The sequence below is a fragment of the Alligator mississippiensis genome, chromosome 2 (genome assembly GCF_030867095.1).
Source record: "Alligator mississippiensis isolate rAllMis1 chromosome 2, rAllMis1, whole genome shotgun sequence".
In the NCBI taxonomy this organism is placed as follows: Eukaryota; Metazoa; Chordata; order Crocodylia; family Alligatoridae; genus Alligator; species Alligator mississippiensis.
In genome coordinates, this window is record NC_081825.1 from 219,382,775 (window position 1) to 219,404,049 (window position 21,275).

The 21,275-nt window shown below is 42.6% G+C and overlaps 1 long non-coding RNA gene across 1 annotated transcript in view; it reads right to left on the reverse strand.

The window, feature by feature from the left end:
• LOC132248743 (uncharacterized) overlaps window positions 1–21,275 on the reverse strand; it is a 49,517-nt gene that overhangs the window by 24,468 nt on the left and 3,774 nt on the right. Inside the window, exon 2 of the long non-coding RNA XR_009460095.1 lies at window positions 11,039–11,175. This is a non-coding gene — a long non-coding RNA (uncharacterized LOC132248743). The remainder of the gene's footprint in view (window positions 1–11,038; window positions 11,176–21,275) is intronic.

Consider the following 21,275-nt stretch of genomic DNA (forward strand, 5'->3'; position numbering starts at 1 on the left):
AAAGTATGTTGTTGTCAACAAAATGAAGGGAAACCATGAGACCCATATACTATCTAGCCATTACCGTCATGCCCAAAATAGCACCGATAGATTGTTAAACATATCACCTGTGTTCAGACACTTCTAAAGGTGTTAGATGTTGCTGACCTGAAGCAGGTTTGGGCTGGACCAGTAATTGGAACAGAGACCCCCGTGAAACACTATAATTGCTGCAGGAGTGGTATAGTTGAATCTGTTGCTGGTACTCTTTGAGAATTTAAGCACTGAGCATAGCAGCAGGGGCTTAGTATTGCTGAAAGTACTGTGCTCTAGTTCTGAGCAAAATGTAAGAATGAACCCCTGACTGCTAATGGCAGTGAAAGATCTTATGACATTTTTGTAAGAGGATGTTGGGGATATTAACCTTAAAGCTTGGACAAATCTAACTTGGCAAGTTATTTTCCACCAAACTAAATCCTCAATTTAGCAAAGCAGACATATGTGAGCTTAGTTTTATTTAAAGTCAGTAAGATTTAGCCTGTGCTTCAAATTAAGTCTGTGATTAAGTGCTTTGCTGAATCAGGGCCTAAACTTCTTTTCCTGGATTCAGTTGGGTATACATTTCTTTTTGACTTCCTGCCCTAAACCACTGTGCACTGTTAAACAGTTGCTACATTCACTTCAAAGGTGGGTAGGTAAAATGAAGTCTTCTTTAATTTAGTTCTATGTATCTTGAACTTTGAGACCTGGAAAATCATGGTCCTCATGGACACTCCTAATAGTGAATGCTTAGAGTGCCACACTGCAATTGTGGCTTGAGAACTCAGGCAACATAACATGGACATCACTGCACTGAGCGAGACCTGGCAAGTGGGAGATGGGCAGCTCAAAGAAAAAGGAGGTGGCTATGTGCTACTACACAGAGCCACCCGCCTCACTGTGCCAGGCCCAAAACCACACTTTGCGAGTCTCCCTCAGGAACCCTACAGCTGGCTGTCCTGCTTCCTAGAGAAAACCCTCAAGCCCAGGGTAATGCTGTCACCACCTGGGCACTGGTTTATGGTAGGGCTCTGTGCAGTACATAGGCCTTGTGAACCTTGGGGGTGCTTTGCCCATAGTAATATTTTTGGGTGCTTCTTTCAGCCCGAAGCATCCCCAGATAGCCTCAGGTAGAACTGAGGGAATATAGACAAGCTCCCCTGGGCACCCTGGGAGCAAAAAGGCCTGTCTCTCCCCCTTCCACAGTACCACAGCAAGGCATGCTGTAACCCAATACCTTTATTGATTAGGGTAGGGGGTAGAACAAGGAAGTCAGAATACACTTTCAGCAAACATAAGAGATCAGAATCTTATAGTCTTGGACGTAATAATCCTTTTAGAATGCATCTGGTCTAGACATAAATCCTAACTCCTGGCTAATTTCCAATTTACTTACAGAAAATCTTCCAGGCAGCAGCCTGGAGGCACACCATTTGTTGCTTTAAGAAATGCCCACAGCCAGGAAGAGAGCATTTCCTCCTCCCCTCAGGAATTTATCTGGCCAGGTCACGTGGTTGACCAGCCTGAACCAAGAAAGCAAGAGAGAGAGAGGGGTCTACTTGGAATGACCTAAGTGATGGGCAGAGAGAGGGCGATTTCTTCACAGGTTATACCCTTTCCTAGAGGGATAAACAGGAAGGAGAACATCGATATCACAGAGTTGGCTTTGCCATTAAGAATGAACTCATAAACCAATTTGAGTTCCCTATCAGAATTAATGAGCAATTCATGACTCTCCATCTCAAATTGGCAGGGAGCCAATAAGCCACTGTTATCAGCGTGTATGTCCTGACTCTTGATGCCGCTGATGAAACCAAGGAGGAATTCTATGCCAACCCTGACCAAATCCTCTCTGACATTTCTGAGGGAGAGGGGCTTATTCTGCTTGGTAATTTCAATGCCATAGTTGAAAGGGACTCAAATCCCTACAACAAAACCACTGGCAAGGAAAGAGTGGGAGACATTAACACCAGTGGCATCCTCCTCTTGACCAAATGCACAGAACATAAGACTCATCATTGCCAACACCCTGTTCCAGTAGAAAAACAGGAACAAGACATCCTGGCAACACCTGTGACCTAAGCATTGGCATTTGATTGACTATGTCATCATTCATGCCCAGGGTCACAATGATGTCAGCAATAATCAAGCTATGCTAGCAGCTGACAATTGTTGGATCTGTCACTGACTCATCCACTCAGTTACGTCACTCAAACTGGTTCCCAAATGATGTCTGTAGTAGAAGCAAGATCATGGAAGGTCAGTATTGAAGGACTCGAGGACCCAATCAAACGAGACCTCTTTTACCAATGCCTCAGTGAAAAACTAGTGAATTCCAATCAACAACAATGGGAGAATGCCAGTAGGACTTGGGGTGCCTTCAAGTCCACTGTCATCAGTGCCTGTGAAGAGACACTTCTCTACCATGAAACACCAAGACTGTTTTGATGAGAAACCGGGAGATCCAAGAGTTGATTGACAGCAAGTGCAACACCTTTTATACTTGGAAGAACAACACCAACTCTAAGCAAAAGAAACTGAATCATCAACAAGCCAAGACAGAGGTCCAAAAGAGAACCTGCATTATGAAGAACAGATGGTGGAAAGACAAGAACAAAGAGATGCAGCATGTAACTAACATCCACAATATACATGGTTTCTTCAGTGCTGCCAAAGCATCTAGGGTCTAAGCGCTCAGGGACCAACCCCCATTGAGAACTAAGGATGGAGGAGACCTGATTAAGGAAAGGGGAATCATCAGTGCCCACTGGAAGGAGCATTTTGAAGACCTTCTCAATTGCTGTTGATGAGAGTGCTCTCAACTTCATTGTACAACATCCAGTCAGAGACAATAATGGAATTCCTCCAATCCTTGATGAAGTAAGGAAAGCCATCAAGCAAATGAAAAATGACAAGGCATCTGGAACTGATGGAATTCCTGGCAAATTTTCAAACGGGGGGGGAGTGGAGCTCACATCACAGCTCCATGCCCTCATCTAAAAGATTTGGAATGATGAGGAAATCCTAGGTGACCTTAGGGATGCCATGATCATGAGTGTTCAAGAAGGGAGGCAGGTCTGACTGTGGAAATTACAGAGGGATTGCCTTGACATCCACCACAAGAAAGATCATTGCAAGAACCCTCCTGAGCCATCTCCTTCAACTTGCTGAACAGCTCCTCCCAGAATCTTAGTGTGGGGTTAGGGCATCAAAAGACACAATTTACATAATCTTCACTGCTCTCCAGCTGCAGGAAAAATACTGGAACAATATAAACGTTCTTCATGTGGCCTTCTTTGACTGCCAGCTGAGAAGCACTATGGAAGATCCTCTTGAGATATGGATGCCCCCTGAAATTCATCATCATTCTTTGTCTGCTTGCATGATAGTATGTCAGTGGTGGTTCTTAGTAATGGATCTATCACAGATCCCTTTGAGGTTAAGACTGGAGTTATGCAAGGCTATGTGATTGCTCCAACACTCTTCACGATATTCCTTACGATGATGATCTGATCACCAGCAAGCTTCCAGTTGCACTGGAGCTAAACTACTGAATGAATGGTAAACTATTTAATCTCAGCTGATTTTGAGCCAAAATTAAGACAACTTTGATCTCATTTCACTGCAGTACGTTGATGGTGCTGTAGTGTGTGCTCTCTTGGAAGCAGATCTTCAGGCAATTATCAACGGCTTTACAGAGACATACAAGAAAATGGGACTGACGCTTAACATTTAGAAGATGTAGGTTCTCCATCAACAAGCTCTTAATGAGCAGTTCCCACCTTTGATAATTCATCTCCACAGAGAACACTGGAGAACACTGAGTATTTCCTGTATATCAGAAGCCAGCTGTCACAGAATACTGACATTGATGAAGAAATCCAGTATCACCTCAAATGTGCAAGTGCAGCCTCCCTATGCCTGAGGAAATGGGTGTTCAAATATTGTGACATCAGATTCAAAACCAAGCTCATGGTTTATCAAGCAGTCATGATCCCTACCTTTTTGTATGCAGCTGAGATGTGAAAAATGTAGAGGAGACACCTCAAGTCACTGGAGATGTACCAAGCAGTGCTTCCTGTAGAAGATCCTCCAAATCCAATGGGAAGGCAGATGCAGCAATGTAAGCACCCTCTTGTAGGCAAACACCACGAGCATTGAGGTGATGATATGGGCCATGAACTTTGCTGGGCTGGCCAAATCATCCAGATGTCCATTTCCAGACTTCTGAAACAAGTCTTATTCTCCCAGCTCAGTGAAGGCATATGTTCAAGAGGAGGGCAAAGAAAGCACTTCAAGAATGTCCTCAAGGCTAACTTGAAAAAAATTAACATTAACATCAGCTCATGGGAGATTGTTGCTCAGGACCGCCCCAAATGGAGGAAGAATTTGGTGCAAGGATCTCAGTACACTGAAACCTTACAACAACAACAACGGAAGCTAGAAAAGCAGGAGTGTCAGAAACAGCATGTCATGGACTAAATCAACACTCTGAAGCCACCCACCCTGCACGGAAACATGCCTGAGTTTCAATAGAACCTGTTGATCCCAGATTGGCCTTGTCAGGCTTATTCAGTCTTCCAGATCATGGAAGACAATCATCTTAAACTGCGAGGAATTGCTGATGATGGTGTATCTTGAATACACTTTTGTGTCCAGTTAATGAATCAACTATTCTGATCCCCCGAGCAGGTCCAAACACCTACCATTTTTTTTGAAAGTCACCTGTTACTAAATTTTCTGTCTCCTACTCCTACAAAGGGATTTACCTTTAACATTACCCCAGGTGGTCAAGATTCAGTTGTGGACTAAGTGGTGGGCTGATTGTGTCACAGAACTGCAAAAATGAAATAATTTTCTCTTTTGAAAGAAGAGAGCCCCAGCTTCTCCAGTACTTGCCCCTGAGAGACTCTAAAATAAGAGGCAATGTGTTGACACTAGAAAAGCTATTTTATGGCATTTTTAAAGGGCTATTATGGTTCCCACTGAGCCCTGTACAGTCAAAGTAAGGAAATTAACTTTACTAATGGAGGGGAAAAGGATGCCAGTGTAATTATTTAAGCATTTCTGAAGCATTCCTAAAAAACTCTGTTACATTCATGGACATCTGCAGAATATATGTTGGGGTGATGCTGAGCAAAGGTTTAATTGCTACTCAGACAAATACCAATAAACTCTTCATATGCCACCTTACCATCCTGTATGTCAGGTTCATACAGAACTCTGTGATCCTTCAGGTTTAAAGTTCCATATAAAAGGTGAGTTATTATTATATAACAATATCTTTGATACATTTGTTATCTAATAAATCAATTCTATGATTGATACCTATTATTTTGCATGCTTTCTAACAACATCAATGAGTTTGATGTTAGCTGTGTACAATATAGACAGAAGCTTGTAACTGGGAAACATTACTTAAAAATATTTTAAAATGATATCACTATTTTTTACCATCTGCCTTTCCTTCCTCAGCTTGTTTACTAGTCAAGATGTTACTATTATTGTGTATGTGGTGGGGATGTAAGACACTTTTTAAAAAGGCTTAATTTAAAAGTAATACAATCTGTAAGCATTCTCATTTACCATAGTACAGAGAAAGCATGTAATAGAAAGCAACAAAATTCTGTGGACATACATGTGGAAAAAAAATTAAACTCAACTTCAACCTCTATTTCTTCATTAATAGTTTATTCATTGCTCTCTGTACTATTTGCTTCTCTCTTTATTACGAAGAAAAAGTTTACATCCTAGAAACTGGGACAATTTAGATATTCTAACATTCAAAAGTAATTATGAAGCTGGATCTACTACTAAAAAACTTAATAGGTAATTTGAATGAAAGCCAGCTTAGTACAGAAAGTACTGCACCACAAGCTCACTGCATGCATATAGGGATTTTTCTTTCAGTTCTCAGATATGTGCAATTATGTTGTTATTTTAAACTGAACATTTATTGAGTAACAATAGCAATTAGCATACATTATGAGATGCATGCAGTGGGGTCAAGGCAGCTTATATAGATAGTTTGGATTCTTTGCATATTGGTGAGATGTCTTTTTATTATAAAATTGCATTTCAAAATTTTGAGCCTTATTGAATCTTCTGTATTGGAAGAGCTTTTGCTTCTGTAGTAAACTTGTTAAAAAAAAAAAAGGATTAAGGAAAAACCTAAATATCACTTTCAGAAGTCAGTTTGGGCCTTTGATGTCCAGGTCTTAAAGGTCGTATTGAAGGTCAGTGCAGGGTGGCACCTTAGCATACCTGTAGATATGCTGGGATGCTACTCTGCTGTAATTACAGTGTGTTGGAGCACACTCAATTAATCAAGTCTGCTGGAGCATGTTAATTAGCACACTCTGGCCAGCCTCCACATCTCATGTATCAGCATCCATGCACTTCAAAATGGCAGTGGGGTCACTTTAACTAAAGTTTATTTGATGAGCTTTAGTTAAAACCATTTTGAAGCATGGGGATGATGATACATGAGAAACCGCAGCACTTTAATTAGAGTGGTTCTCAGAGCAACTTTAATTATAGTGTCCCTTCCTCCCATCTCTGGAGTACATGTAAAAACTCCCTTAGAGACTAACTTGTTCAGAGAGGCACAAACTTTAATAACCAGCAGCCCACTTCATCAGATGCTAGGAATGGACTGTCAGTAAGAATTTTTTTTCATAGAATGAAAAGGTACAAGATGAGGGGATGCTGTTAATTGATCTAATCAATCTCTTTGATTACTTTTTAAGATAAACAGGGCAGTAAGCACCACAGGGACACCAGAATAAACAGTTCAGATAATGGGATCAGAATACACAGTCCCTGCTGAGAACAAGGTTAATACAATACAATAATAGCAGCCTCTCCTTCCCTTGTATGTTTCGCCCTTTATATTTTTCCTCTCTGCCAATCTATTCCAAGCATCTAACAAAAGAGGCTGTTGCTTATGAAAGCTGTGCCTCTTTGAAACAGTTAGTCTCTAAGATGCCACTCTGCCTTACTTTCTGGCTATCTTCAGACTAACATAGCTAACTATCTCTGAAGGTCAGCGTATTCAAGTTAGGCTTTGAAGGGTGTGTCTACATGTGTATTTAAGCACACCTAGATTTAACGTCCATTAACTTAATGCGCATTAAGTGGGTTTAGGCAGGTGTCTACACGTGTGGGCATTAAAGCTCGTTAACGTGTGTGTGTGTGTGTGTGTGTGTGTGTGTGTGTGTGTGTGTGTGTGTGGACTGATTTAGGACTAAAGTTCATCCCAAGTCAATCCACACATACAGCATTAATGCCCTTTAACATGTCTACATGTGCGTTAATGTGCTTTAATGAGTCCTGCTTAAATTTAACACCTGCATTTGAATTTTGCTTCCGTCTTGTAAAATGATGAAGTTTTCATTTAATTTCATCTTGAAATGAAAACTTCATCATTTTACAAGAAGGAAGCAAAATTCAACATCCTGAAAGCTGACACCCTTGCTCCAGCCTTTTGTTTCAAACCAAATTTGCATAGTCAGAGAGCAGTCTCAACACAAGAGAAATTCCTTTCCTAGGAGAGCCTTTCATCACCATCCTCCTGTGAAATATGAAACATCATAACAAGAAAGAAGCATAATTCAATGTCCTACTTGCCATCCAACAGCTCTGAAGTAAATAGATTGCTCCAACCTTTATCCGAGCCTATTTTGTGTAAAATGAACTTTTCCAGCCAAGAGATCTTATACCATCTTTTAGCTCTCCTGTGAAATATGAATTTTCATTTCCACCTGGGAGAAATTTTACAATCTTTGCACTCTCCTATGCCTGAGGAAGGGCATGTGTGTCCAAAAGCTTGCAAATAAAGACTTTTTTTTGCAACTATCTAGTTGGGCTAATAAAAGATATCACCTCCCCAAGAGTTCTGATTACTTTTACTGAGTGATTATGATAGTCATCTGGGAAGAAGAGGTGGGTTCTAGTCCCTGATCAAAGAAAAACTTGTGAATTTTACTTTAAAGAGCCAATGGATAAAATGCACAAACAGTCCTAGAAACAGGGACTAGAATGCAAGTTCCCACCTTTTCAGGGTATTGCCCTAATCACAGGGCTGAACATTGGTGTTCTCTCTTTGTCCCAATGCATCTTGCATTCTTTTCTGTGCAGTGGAACACATGAGGCATTACGCACCCTACACCCAGAGCTGTAGCATGGTAGATAGTACACTTTTGTTGGAGAGGAACCTTCTCAGGTTGAAGAGGGCCTAGAACCAAGTTCTTCTACATCCTTGATGAATGCTCCAGCCACTGGGATATTGGATAGTTGTGGGGACACATTACAAACAGTTGTGTTTTAGAAGAAAAAAAATCTGATCTATACTCCGTTTTTAAAGAAATATTTTAAATGCCTAATTCCGGGATGTGAATCCTGATCTGGCATAAATTATGGCTTAGATGATAAAAAATGACCATAAGAATGAGACTTTTCATGTATCAGCACTAACTAATACCTCAAACAACCAGAGCTGTAAGAAAAAGAGCTTTATAATATATACTGAAGCTTTCTTGTTTGTGTATAAGCAGCCAGTCCCCTATTTCCAGGTCCTAGCTTCTCTTCTTTAAGCAGAAGTCCCTCATTTGACTCAATCCTCTTTTTCAAGCTCCTCTCATTGTACCACATGACAGAATTGCTGGGTGGCTCAAGAAGTTGGTAATAAGTTTCAGAGGCTGCTGGTTCAAATCAAACGAGTCTATAGGATCTACAAGTCTATACTATTTAGAATATTTCAATTTATGAAGAGGTTTCTAGTAGATAGAAGACAATTATTCACAGAAAGTAAGTCATAGCAGACAGGCAAAGAAATGAATAAACAATATATCCTTTACCTATTTAGAATACAATACGTCAAAATAGAACTTAATTCCCATTTTACTGTGCAGGGATAGGAACATCTGAAAATACCTGAAGCCATTAGTTCTCTGAAATAACTTACACTGGGCACAAAGCACCACACCAAATGTAAAGAAGAGGTTTATAGATTCTCTTTAAATCAGTAATCTAATTGAAAGGTTTATTTTCTTGAAATCAAATCGATTCTACTAAATATTAAAAGCTGTAATGTCTGTCTCACATACCCATCTCCTTTATCTACAAAGCAGCCAAATCTCTGTCCCCTCAACCTTTTTGTTTTATGAGATTAGTGTTAGATCCTGACAGGACTGCAGGTAAATGCCCTTGGACTGTGTGGCAAGGCTAGTTACTGATTTTAGTCCCATTGAAGTCAGTGGGAGTCTTTCTACTGACTTCAGTAAAGAGATAGCTCTGTCCTTACTCACTTATTTAATGGCCATAAAAGTACTGCTGTAAAGCTAAATGTCATAATACAGATCTATTTGCTTATAGTCAGTTTGGAAGAAAGCTTTGAAACTGGTCCAGAGTAATGAATACAAAGTTGGCACTAGATCATTGTAAGGAGATTTGAAAGAAAGATTGCAGAACTCCAGTCTAATTTCCATAATAAACAACGTGTAGCTGAAACTAGGTGCATCTACGTGTGTGCTTTACTGCGGTGCTAATTAGCTCCTCAGTAAAGTATCACTGTCTATATGAGCACCTCTATTTCAGCACAGTAGATTAATTAACTCTGCTATAAGATAGTACTGTTGGGAACACTACTATCTTACAGCAGAGTAATTAACTCCACTGAAATGCTTGTGTAGATGGTGACTGGGGTTGGCTGGGGCATGAGGATGCTACAGTGTGGAGGCTGCCTGCTGCCCAGCCCCATACTTAATCATTTTTATGCCCCAGCCAGCCCCTCTTTCTGGCTGCCTGCCACTGCCATCCAGAGCCTGGGGCTGAGCCCCTTGCCCCCTGGCAGCCTGGGGCTGCTCCACCCCAGTTCCAATTGCTGCAGTCCCGGGTACACATGAAGATGCTGCAGTGGAGAGCAGTTGACTCTGGCATGAACTGTGCCAAAGTTTATTCAAGCACACTAATTGCATGTGTAGAAGCACCCACTGTAAGTCAATTTGTTTGTATCTTAATCTTTCATAGAGTTAGTGTGTATTTGAGCTGACTGAGAAATATGGGGGGAGAAAGGAGATGGGGTCAGCATAACAATCATCAAGGGTTCCACTGATCATTGATGGTTTGCAAAATACAAGGAAGTATTACTGTTCCAGGAGTATTAATAATCCCACTCCAGTAGAGCAGTGTTCCTACTAAAAAATAGCTGTGAGCTAGGGGTGATCTCTCACATAGGAGAGACAGAAGAACATTGTAGAATTTTCCAGTTATAGGGCAAACGTGTCAACTTAGCTTTGAGGGGTTATTGCTGTTCTGTCCTAAGCATAAACCACAGGCTACCCATTAGTTAGAGAAATAATTCTTAAACTAGATTTTTCAAAGGCACAGGTTTACACAAGAGAAAAGGGGAGGGGTTCACAAAACTTTTGTGAGCTGTGTGAACACAAGATATCCTGGAAAGGTTTGAAAACCCATAAAGACTGCCTATTCCTATTTATTTATTGTTGTTATTTTATGACTTTCTCTGTCTTAGTTTTCGGCCAGTACTCCTTATCTGGCCATCTTGTGATAATATAAATGAAGGAAGAGGATTAAGTGTTATCTCCTTGGAAATATTTATAGCTGCTGGTCATATTCCACCCCTCCTCCACCACACTGAGTTCCTTTTTATGGCATGTATTAATTTTGTTTCCTCAGTCACTCTCTCTCCTATGTTTTAGACTGTAATTCTTCCAGACTACGATTTTGTTGCTCTTGTTTGTATTGACTCCATTTTGTCAATACCATTTTTTCTAGACCCAGAGGACAGAACTAACATCTCCAGCAGATGTAAATTCAGGCAATTTGTTGCTTCATGTAGATAACTTCACAAAAAACAGGCCAGAAGCATGTGGTTGCTTATTATGCTGGATTCAGATTGGAGCCAATGGATCATAAAAGATGGTTGCAGTTATTGTATGCACTTTTGTTTTTGGTAATATTTAGTATGAAATCAGAAGTTCTAGGCAAGAGTCCTCACCTCAAAAGTTGCCAATCCAGCTGGTACTAATTGATGCTCTTTTTGGCAGCCTCAGCAGATGGGCACTGGAGAGACTGGATGATAGAGGCCATGTAGAAACCTTCAGTTTTTCCTGGGAGCGTTAAGTTGCTCATCTCCTAAAAGAAACCACAAGTGGACAGATGTTTAGGGTTTTTATTTCAGAGCAAAAATGACCGTGTCCAGAGAAAAATGACTTGGTAACAACGAAGATTAAATCTCTCACAGTAGTTTCTCCTGTGAGAGTGAACATATGTACATATTCTCTTCTAAGAGAAACCATAGCACAGTCTTTAAGCATCCCAAGCTGTTTTGTGCCCTCCCCCAACCCCCGGGAGACAGTGTGTTAATTGCTGGACTCTTGTGTCTAGCTGAGCAGGGAACAGAATACACTCCCTTCACAATCTCACATTATGCTGCTAAGAGACACAGGATGACCCAGAGCAGTCTGGATCAGACAATCAGGACTGCCCTGTGCACTGCTGCAATCTGTCTCTGGGCAGACTGGGGGAGCCTGCAGAGCATGCTGAGATATTTGATCAAGAGCTCACTGGTTGCATAGTGTAAACACTGCAAGCTCTTTGCTCTTCAAGGGCTCAGCATTCAAATGTCTGTTTAGGAAACTCCAAGCAAGTTCTACTACCAGGAAAACAAACTTGGGAGAATCGTCCCATATCATTTGCACATGTGTATGCAACCAGAGACTGATGTGTGTTCTTGCTGTAGAAAATAGTAGGCTTGGGATACAATGGAAGGGTAACATAAGAGAAGTTCTTGGTGTTGTTAAACACCTAGCTCCTCACTAGACACTAAATTGAAGTGAAGAAAAGAAAACAGAACAGAATAATAAAACAATTCCATATTTCTTCAGCTCGATGTTATAGTATACCTAAGAAATTAGAATAAATCAAATAGCTTCTTCACATCCTCTCTCTTAGCAGGACTGATAATTTTCTTCTGTGTCAGTTACTGAATACAGTTTGGCCCCATCTTACTAGCAACTAAAGGGTGTTTAACCACAGCAGAGGATGTGTTTGATGAAGAGTGGTTAACTTATATGTCAAGTGTTTTTCATTTTCTAGTGTAGGTACAACCAATCTGGGATGAATCATACTTTAGTGGATACTCCTATGAGAACAGAGGGATAAGCATCCCTGTGTTGAAGAGCATAGCTCTAACAGGAAAAGCAAAATTGAACATTTTCTTTGGTCATATAATGGGTGCACTACTGGTTCAACCACTAAACTTTACCTACTGATCGCTTTGGGGTGAAAGACATTGGGGGACAGGGATTTCAACAATTATTATCCACCCAATTTAATTTACTTATTTATGTATTTATTTTTAGATGTATATCCTGCCCTATAAAAGACTCAATGAACAAAGAGGGATGTAAGTGATTATATATTGCATTGATAAGTGTAAAAATAATGACAATGAAACATCATTAATACATTTTTTGGCCACTTCTCAAAGAATGGTAGGTGTCCGAGACAGCACCTGGGGAGGATTCTATCTATTTACCCTTCTGTTCAATAGCTGGTAGGTGTTCAGATTTGTCCTTAAACACTATAATTTAATACCTATACTAGCACTTTGTATTTCATTTATACAGATGTTCTGTACAGAGGAAATGTCTCAGTTTAGATTAGAAAAATTATTAAGATTGCACCCTGTTTTTGTGATTCATACATCTATTCATTTATTCCTGTAATAATACCACATCATTAACTATAATAGAGCTTTTAGTTCCTGGTGGGTTATAGGGTTCTAAAGTATTACAAAGTAATTCATATCACTATAATTTAAACATGATGTTGTTGTTATTACTGAGTCTATTTTACAAACTTTTTCCCCCTCACTGGGTATATGCAGAAATGCATGATTGTATATTGCATTTGGCTGCTGTGCTAGCAAAAAAACTGGGGTAATTATAGATGATGAATGCTGGATACTGAGCTCTTGGATACCTAAATGTACCTTCTGCCCTAATACTCATCATAATGGAAGTGCTACAGTATAATACTAATGTAGAACATTACTTGCCTGGTCCTGAGATAGAGCCCAAACTCTATCATTATGCATGACAATGCTCTAATCTACTGGCAGGAACTTCATCAATCACTGTGTCAATACAATTGGAAGTCAGAGCATCCTAAGGCAGTATTTAAGCCCATACTGAAATCTTGGAATCTTTGTTCCTACACAAAATAAGATTACTTGAGTCATTAATGAGCAGCAGTCACAGGTGAATACAACCTTATTCACAGCAAGGAGACTCCTGTCAAGCATTGGAAAGAGATTCTTTGTATTCTGCTAGCACTTAATCACGGGAGAGTATTGAGAAAGAAAAATGTCTTTTGCCTATAATAATATTTTGCAATTATTCAGTGCCTTCCATTCAAGAATCTTAAAGTCTTTTTGGACTGTTAATTAATGCAGTACAGCCAGTAAGATTGCTAAATGTTTTTTTTTTTATTGTGACGTACTGTTTGCAGGAAGAGCTCCCATACTATTGGCACCTACCTGTATCTCCCTGATTCTTGGGTCCAAGCTAGCCATGAAAACGTTTAGAGATGCTGCAAGGCATTTCTAAGATATCCTCCTTTGTGTAGGGTCAGACCTTTTACCAGTGGAAGATTGATTTAACATAGTGTAATTGTGCCATCCCCTTTTCCTCTTATTATTACTTTCCACCTTTGACATGAACCCTAAATCTGAGAAACAGAGACAACATTGCAGGACCCTAATCCAGCACACATAAATAAGCATGGGGTTTCTCTGTGACAGGCAATTTCTAAAGGTATTTGCAGGCGTAGGTCACAGAACAGAATCTGTCTGGATATATTTAGTACAAATGTACCTTTTTCCTAGATTTGAATTGATTGGCTAATCAAAAAGAATAACAACATATTAACTATTTTTATGTATATCATAGTTGTTCTGAAAGGGCCCACTCTTATTTAGATGTTAAAAGCTTGAAGCATTTTTTTAAATCTGCATATCAGCAAAATAAATAGACAAATTAAGAGAACCACTGAGTAATTCCTACATGGCTTACGTCTGTCTCTCTCTTGAAGTAGATGGCCAAGCTTCCATTAGCTTCAATTGGAAAAGCACTTTCTATTTTCCAAAAGCAAACTTTTAGAGAGCTTTTCACTCACAGCATTTTCAAAATAACCACTTATAAAGTCTCAGAGCATGCAAGTGAAGCAGGAAAGTGTTATACACATTTTGCAAATGGGAAAAATTGAACAATAGGTTAAGTGATTTGCACACCTTGTGAGTTAGTAGCACAGCCTAGACTGTAATCCAGATGTCCTAATTCTCACCCTTCTCTTGTAGGTACTTCATGGCATGTCTGTCTGGATCACAGAATCATAGAAGAATAGGGCTGGAATAGAGCTCAGGGGTTATCTATTCTAACCACCAGCTCATGATAGGATCATTGCTGTCTAAACTACCCCAACCAAGTCTAACTTGCACATAACAGCTTCCATTGATGGAGATCCCACAATTTCTCTAGGTGACCTGTTCCAATGCTCAATGACCCTTATAGTTAGACAGTTTTTCCTAATATCCTTGTTACAATTTAAGACTGTTATTTGTTGTACCACCTCCTGTGGGCACAGAAAACAATTGATAACCATTCTCTTAACAATAACCCTTTTAACATTGAAAACAATCACCCCTCCTCAGTTTTCTCTTCATATTAAATAATTTCATTTTTTGCAACCTTTCCTTGTAGGCCATAGCTTCTCAAACTCTAATAATTTTTGTCACTCTGCTTTGAAATTTTTCCAGTTTATCCACCTTCTTCTGTGCAGTGTTTTGTTCTTGTTCTTATTTAATTCATCCAGTTTATTTCAGTCCATTTATCTAAGTTATAAGGTCATTTTGAATCCTAATGGTATCCTCCAGTGTCCTCTACTTCACCCAACTTGGTATTACCTAAAAACATTCTAAAAGTGCATTTAATTCCATCCTCCAAGTCACAAATGAAAATGTTTACAGCAGTACCAGATCTGTGACAAAACCTGGAGAACTCTTGATACCTCCTTCCTGTGTGTGATTGAGCCACTGATGAATATTCTTTGAATACAGTGATCCAACCAGTTATGCACCCACCATTCAGTAGTTTCTCTAGCCCGTATTTCCTTAGTTTGCATAGTTCATCTATACTAATACCATGGTACATAGTGTTGAAATTCTTGTTAAAGTCAAAATAAATTCTTCCTCCAGCTCTTCACATCCATTATTCTTCCTCCATCCATAAAGCATGTCACTTTGTCATAGAGAGAAATCAGGTTGATTAAGCATGGCTTTCCCTTGACAAATCCATATTGGGTGTTTGTTACCACTTTGTTATCTGCAAAGAGCTTACAAATATATTCCTTGATAATGTGCTCCACTATTGTTCTCAGTATCAAGGTTAAATTGACTGGTCTGTAATTCCCTAGGCCCTTCTTCTTCCCTATTTTAAAGATGGGCACTATATTTCCCTTCTTCCAGTCATTTGGGATCTTACTTAACCCCTATGAATTCTCCCGCTGGCTCCACAATTACTTCAGCTGATTCCTTAGGATGTATACACATGGTATTAATGTAATTGAATAAACTCCGGCACAGTTTGTGCTGGAGTTTATTGCTCCTGAGTGCAGTGTTTACACGTGTGCCTGGGACTGCAGCATGTTGAACCAGGTTGGAGCAGCCCTGGCTGGCAGGGGACCCTGGGAGTCAGTCTGTCAGCCCAAGCCTGCCTTGACTCAGCTTAACATGCTTCAGAGGGATTGGCTGGAACACAGGGGTGCTCTAGTGCAGGGTTAGCCAGCAGGGAACCCCTGCACTGAAGCACCCTCATGCCTCAGCCAGCTCCATCAGCATCTACATGTGTGCTGCAGTTCACTAAATCATGCTGCTGCAGGATAGTACTTGTGTTTACAAGTACTAACCTATGGTAGCATTTATTAGTTTACTGCAGCCTAATAGGGATGCACATGTAGATGCTGAGACTTTACTGTGGAGTTAATTATGCAACTCTGCAGCAAATATCTCATGTAGATGTGCCTGGTGATGATTTTTATTCAATACTGTTGACTTAAAAATACTCAGCTACCAGCTTAAAAATATCTTTTCTGCTATTTATAACTGCCATTTGCTATTTGATCTTTTTGTGAAGACTGAAGTAAAAAAAAAAAAAAAAGTATTAAACACTTAAGCCTTGTCCACATCATTCATTTTTAGATTTCTTTCCCCAGGCAATAAGGGATGTACCCTTTCCTTCCTCTTCCTCCTCCTCTTCTTCCTTATAACATACCAATAGAATGCTTTTCTTGTAGCCTTTTTTGTCTCTTGCTAGCAATATCATAATTTGTACCTTGACCTTCCTGGTTTTACCTTTCATACCAACAGACTAGTACATAATCTTTCAAGTACATACACTTACAAGGAGAAACATCCAAGTTTCCCTTTTTTGAGAAACTTCTTTTGGGTCACTGAAGAGTTTACACTTTAGCTAAGCTGGTCTCTTGCTAAACTTCCCCTCCCTCCTTTGGGATACCATGCTCAAAAGTGTGCTCCAAATTGTGTTAACATTCAGTTCATTAGTTGTTTTCTTCTTTGCATCGAAGTTCGTTTGACCAAACTTTAATATAGTATCATGACAGGACTGAAAATAGCCCCCTGTTTCTTTTATAAAGGTAGTATGGAACACAGCAAGAACCAATTACCTGCCAAGTTTTAAATCTCCCTGGCTAAGTACAGATGTTCAAAAAGCCTGTGGTATAAACACTTTATCTATTGCTAACTAAAGCACTTTGAGTGTCTTTGGACTGAAAAGATGTTTGCCATTCAGTGGGGGAGCTTGGAGCCCCTTTGCACTGCCTGAGGCAGTAGGAGGTGCTCTTACATGTCTCCCAGCATACCCCAGGAGCTGCCTGAGCTGCTGAAGACTCCCAAGTGGAATCAAATGGGTGAGACAACCCTTGCTGGCTGCTGGGCATGGGCCACCATGCCCCCAACACCCTGCCATGTCATCATTGATCCTCCCCTGTGTCACAACCTGAAGTTGTGATTTTTTGTTTGTGTGTGTGCTTTGGCACCGCTAAATTATTTCCCGCCAATTTGTCGCTTTCTTTGCACGGTAGAGTTCTCTGCTGCAAGAGAGAACTCTGGTGCAACGGGGGATTTCCCGCCAAATTACAGCTTCTTTGCAGGGTGCATTTCTTTTGCATCATAGTGATACACGCTGCAAAGGAGTTCCCGCCATTTGTATTAGGATTTGCGCCACATTATTGGCCCATTCCTAATGTAGGCACACGTGGCGGCTAGCGATTGGCTTACCCAAGCCTTTTGTATGGCTAGCAGTTTCCGCCCAAGTTGGAGGAGGGAGGATGAGAGAGATTCTATGTGAAGATCTCCAAGCGCTGCGGACCCGACGCGCCTCCCCTAAGCAGGCAATAGAGCTGAGCCTACGGAGCCTTCGCTTCTCGCCTCTCCCCGTTGCCGAGCGCAATCCTAGAAGTATCCCTTTCCTGTAACTTCGGACCCACGGAGCCTAAGTAACTCCGGGGAAACTTTTCGAACCCAACCGAACTGGACCCACGGAGCCTAGCAAACTCCGTGGGAGCAATCGATTTGTCGTGTTCCTTTAGTGAGGATCCAAGCGGGAGCTGTGCCTAGAAACCTGTCCAGCCTACACCAATACCATCTTTGGGTGTAAGTAAACAATCTTTTCAATCAACCATTATGCCTCCGTAACTAATTCTAACTCGTGTGCGCTAAACCGCCCAGCGGTTCTCTCCAGCCCCGTGTGCCCGGGCTGCTGGCCACAGCCCGTGTGCAACGAAGACGGGTCCGGTACGACCCTGGTTCGCCCCCGGCTCGCCCATGGCGGCCAGAATAGGATTGGAATCACCGCCGCACATGGCGACGAGGGCGGGATCGGGGCCTGGCCCGCATACCCTGCACCCAGCCCTGGGCTTGAAGGGCAATTTGCAATTTGCACAGGCTTCCATGTGCCCATCTGCCTGCACCCTGTCATGGCATCCCACTGCCTGCACCAAACAGGGAGACCCAGGAGCTGGAGTGGGTCATGCTGTTAGTCCTGCTTGACTCTTGCTGGAAGCTGTAGGACATCACATCACATGTACCCATCTGGACTTGATGTAGCTGTGGCACATCATATCATGTGCCTTCATGCCCATGAACCAGCAGTCAGCCATACCACGCTTGCCCACCTTCTGCACCCCACACCCACCACTAACTTGGACTTGGCCACTGACTTTCACATGGCTTATGAGAATGAGACCATTTGGGATGCCATTGACAGTGGAGTGGTTTGGCACCAATTCTAGACAATCAAGTGCCAGATCTGGGCCCATACCACCAGCACTGACTGGTGGGAGCAGGACATCCTGGGAACCTGGGGTGATAAACAGTCTCTCCAGACCTTTTGCATGCTCTGGGCCACCTTCACTGACATTGCCACTGCGGGGGGGGGGGGGGAAGGGGGGAGAGGCAGGGGGAGGCTCCACATTGCACATCACATTGCACATCAGGACATCAGCATGTGGCCACCCCTCACTCCATAGAAGTGGGTGGCCATCTCCGTCTTGAAGCTGGCCACCCTGAGCAGTTACTGCTATGTCACCAACCAGTTCAGCATGGGTAAGACCATAGCTGGAGAGGCTGCCCAGGAGGTGTGCCTGGTCATCCAGGACATCCTGGCCAACCACTTCATCCACCTCATCAACCTGAAGGAGGTGGTTGCTGGCTTCTGTTACATGGGCTTCCCCAATGGCACCCACATCTAGATCCTCTACCTGACTCAGGCTGCCCAGGCATTCATCAACTGCGAGGGCAACTTCCCTATCATTTTGTGGGGCACTGTTAACCACTGGGGCCACTTCACCGGCATCTTCACCAGCTGGGCAGGCAGCACCCATCTTCTGCAACTCCACTCTCCCAAGGCTGATGGAGAGTGGGCACTATGCTACCGGGGTACCTGATTTCATCCTTGGTGACATTTTTGTCACTTGTCCACCTCCTTGTCAGGGACTTGGCCTACCCCTCCTGCCCTGGCTGACAAAGCCCTATGGAGGCCAGTTAGGTTGCCAGAAGGAACACTTCAACTACTGCCTGAGCTGGTGCCACATGACAGTGGAGTGCACCTTCAGCTGCCTCAAGGTGTGCTGGTGGGCTCTCAGCATGTGCATTTAGGTGGATGAGGAGAACATGACATGGCAGCATGCATCCTCCATAACATCTATGAGATCAGGGGGAGGTCTTCCATGAAGCCTGGGCCAAGGAGGCACAGCTTGCAGACTGTATCTGGCGGCACTAGCAAACATGGCACATGGATGGGGGAAAGGGAAAGTCCCCTGCCGATGTTGGGGGCCCTGGCCCCACACAGCAGCAGGCTATCCAGATCCGCAAAGCCCTGGACAACTATCTCCTCACCCACATGGACTCGCAGCCCTCCCTTGATATATAGGGCTGGAAGGCTTTGATTCCTTTTGCCCTGGCACTAGGCCATGGGTCTCCTGCCCAGGGCTCCTCTGGTCCTGCATCCCAGGCAATGCTATGCACAATACAGGCTGGCTGGGCACTGCTGCCCTTCCCCTCTTCCCCCACCAAACTTCTCCCAAGGGGTAAACACTGGGGTACAAGGGAATGTGGCATGAAGAAGAGGCATGCCTTGGTTTATTAAAGTGTTGTATCTGCCAAACTTTTCATGTGTTTAATAAAGAAAACTTGTTGAACATTATCTGTGGCAGAACTTGGTCCCTTTTCCCAGTTAACACAAACCAGCAAACCTTTGAAGTAGGTGTGGGGGAGTGGTTTGAGAAAGGGGCAAAAGAACCTGGAAAGGGCAGTTAGGATGGAGACCAGGGGAAGGGGAGGGGGTCAGGTGAAATACCACAGGGACTGACCTTAACAAACACAAAACGTTGGAGCAGGGCATTTGACCTGGCACCCTACTTTCAAGGGTCAGGAGTGAAGAAGAGGGACTTATCTGTGTAGGATCTGGATAGATGTGTGATCCTGGACCACCTGTTTGTCTCAGAGTCCTGTGGGGCACTAGTCAGCTGCTGGGCTGGGGGGAAGAGGCTGTGGGCTTGGAGGCATTGTCGTAGTGTGAGCCATGGGCTTCTGGCTTTCCCACATGGGACCCCAGCCCTTCATCCCCCGGGGCCATGTCTGACCCTTTGAGGGCCCTGCACCCATGGCTCTTGTCCATGCCTGGGGCTCTTGTCATGCAAGTGCCCCAAGCCTGGGGGCAGCCTATGTCCACCAAGGCTGCACCCTTCCCCTGCAGTGGGACCCAGGCCAGGAGGGGGCCATGGGGAGCTGAAGAGCTGTCCCCCAGGTCCCAGGACTGGCAGGTGGATGAGTTGAGGCTGGCAGGCTCTGGTGCCAGATGCTGTCCCAGCGACAGCCTGGCCCAGCGGGCTGATGGGCTGCTGAGTGCTCCTATGCCTCTTGGGGACTGGCCTGGAACAGACCCCTTTCCACCCTTCTCCCACCTCCAGCCAGTCTGTGGCTCATAGCTGGCTGGAGGGAGGAAACAGACCTGGGATCAGAGGCTGTCACTGACTCAGGTGACAGCCCAGGAGTTGGGGCTAGCCTGGCAACAGCAGACAAGTTCTTCCTGAGGCTAGAGTGCTGCCCTGCACAAAGCCACCTGGGATGCTGATGGAATGTGCCCTACCTTGACTCATGATGGGAGGTGTTAGAGACATTAAAAAAAAATGCTTTGCTCTAAAACACTTTAGTTTGATACCATATCCATTGAGGGTTAATTTAGAGCAGGTTCTGCCATTTTTAAAGTGCTCTATGAACCATTAATGTCTGTTTGGTTACGGCTATAGACTGCTTTTTGTGTATTTGTTGTGCAATAAGTGTTACATCTATACCTAGCCTCTATTTTTGCAATATTTGCTGTTGCAGTATGTCTCTCATCCTGCAGAACAGGTTGAAGATGTTACAGAAATGAAGAATTTTTTTTAATCTCTTCCCTTTTCTCTTCTTCTCCCAGTGGAGGCTTGTGACCACACTGTAATTAATTATCCCAGTGTGTTAGCTTTCCACAACTCTTTCCCTGTCTGTCTTGTTTAAAGAAGGGAAATAGAGAGGAAATATTTGCTAAACCTATGCTACTGCAGATGTGTCAAAGTGCTCAAGATAACCACTGGATTATTAATCATCTGAAAGAACT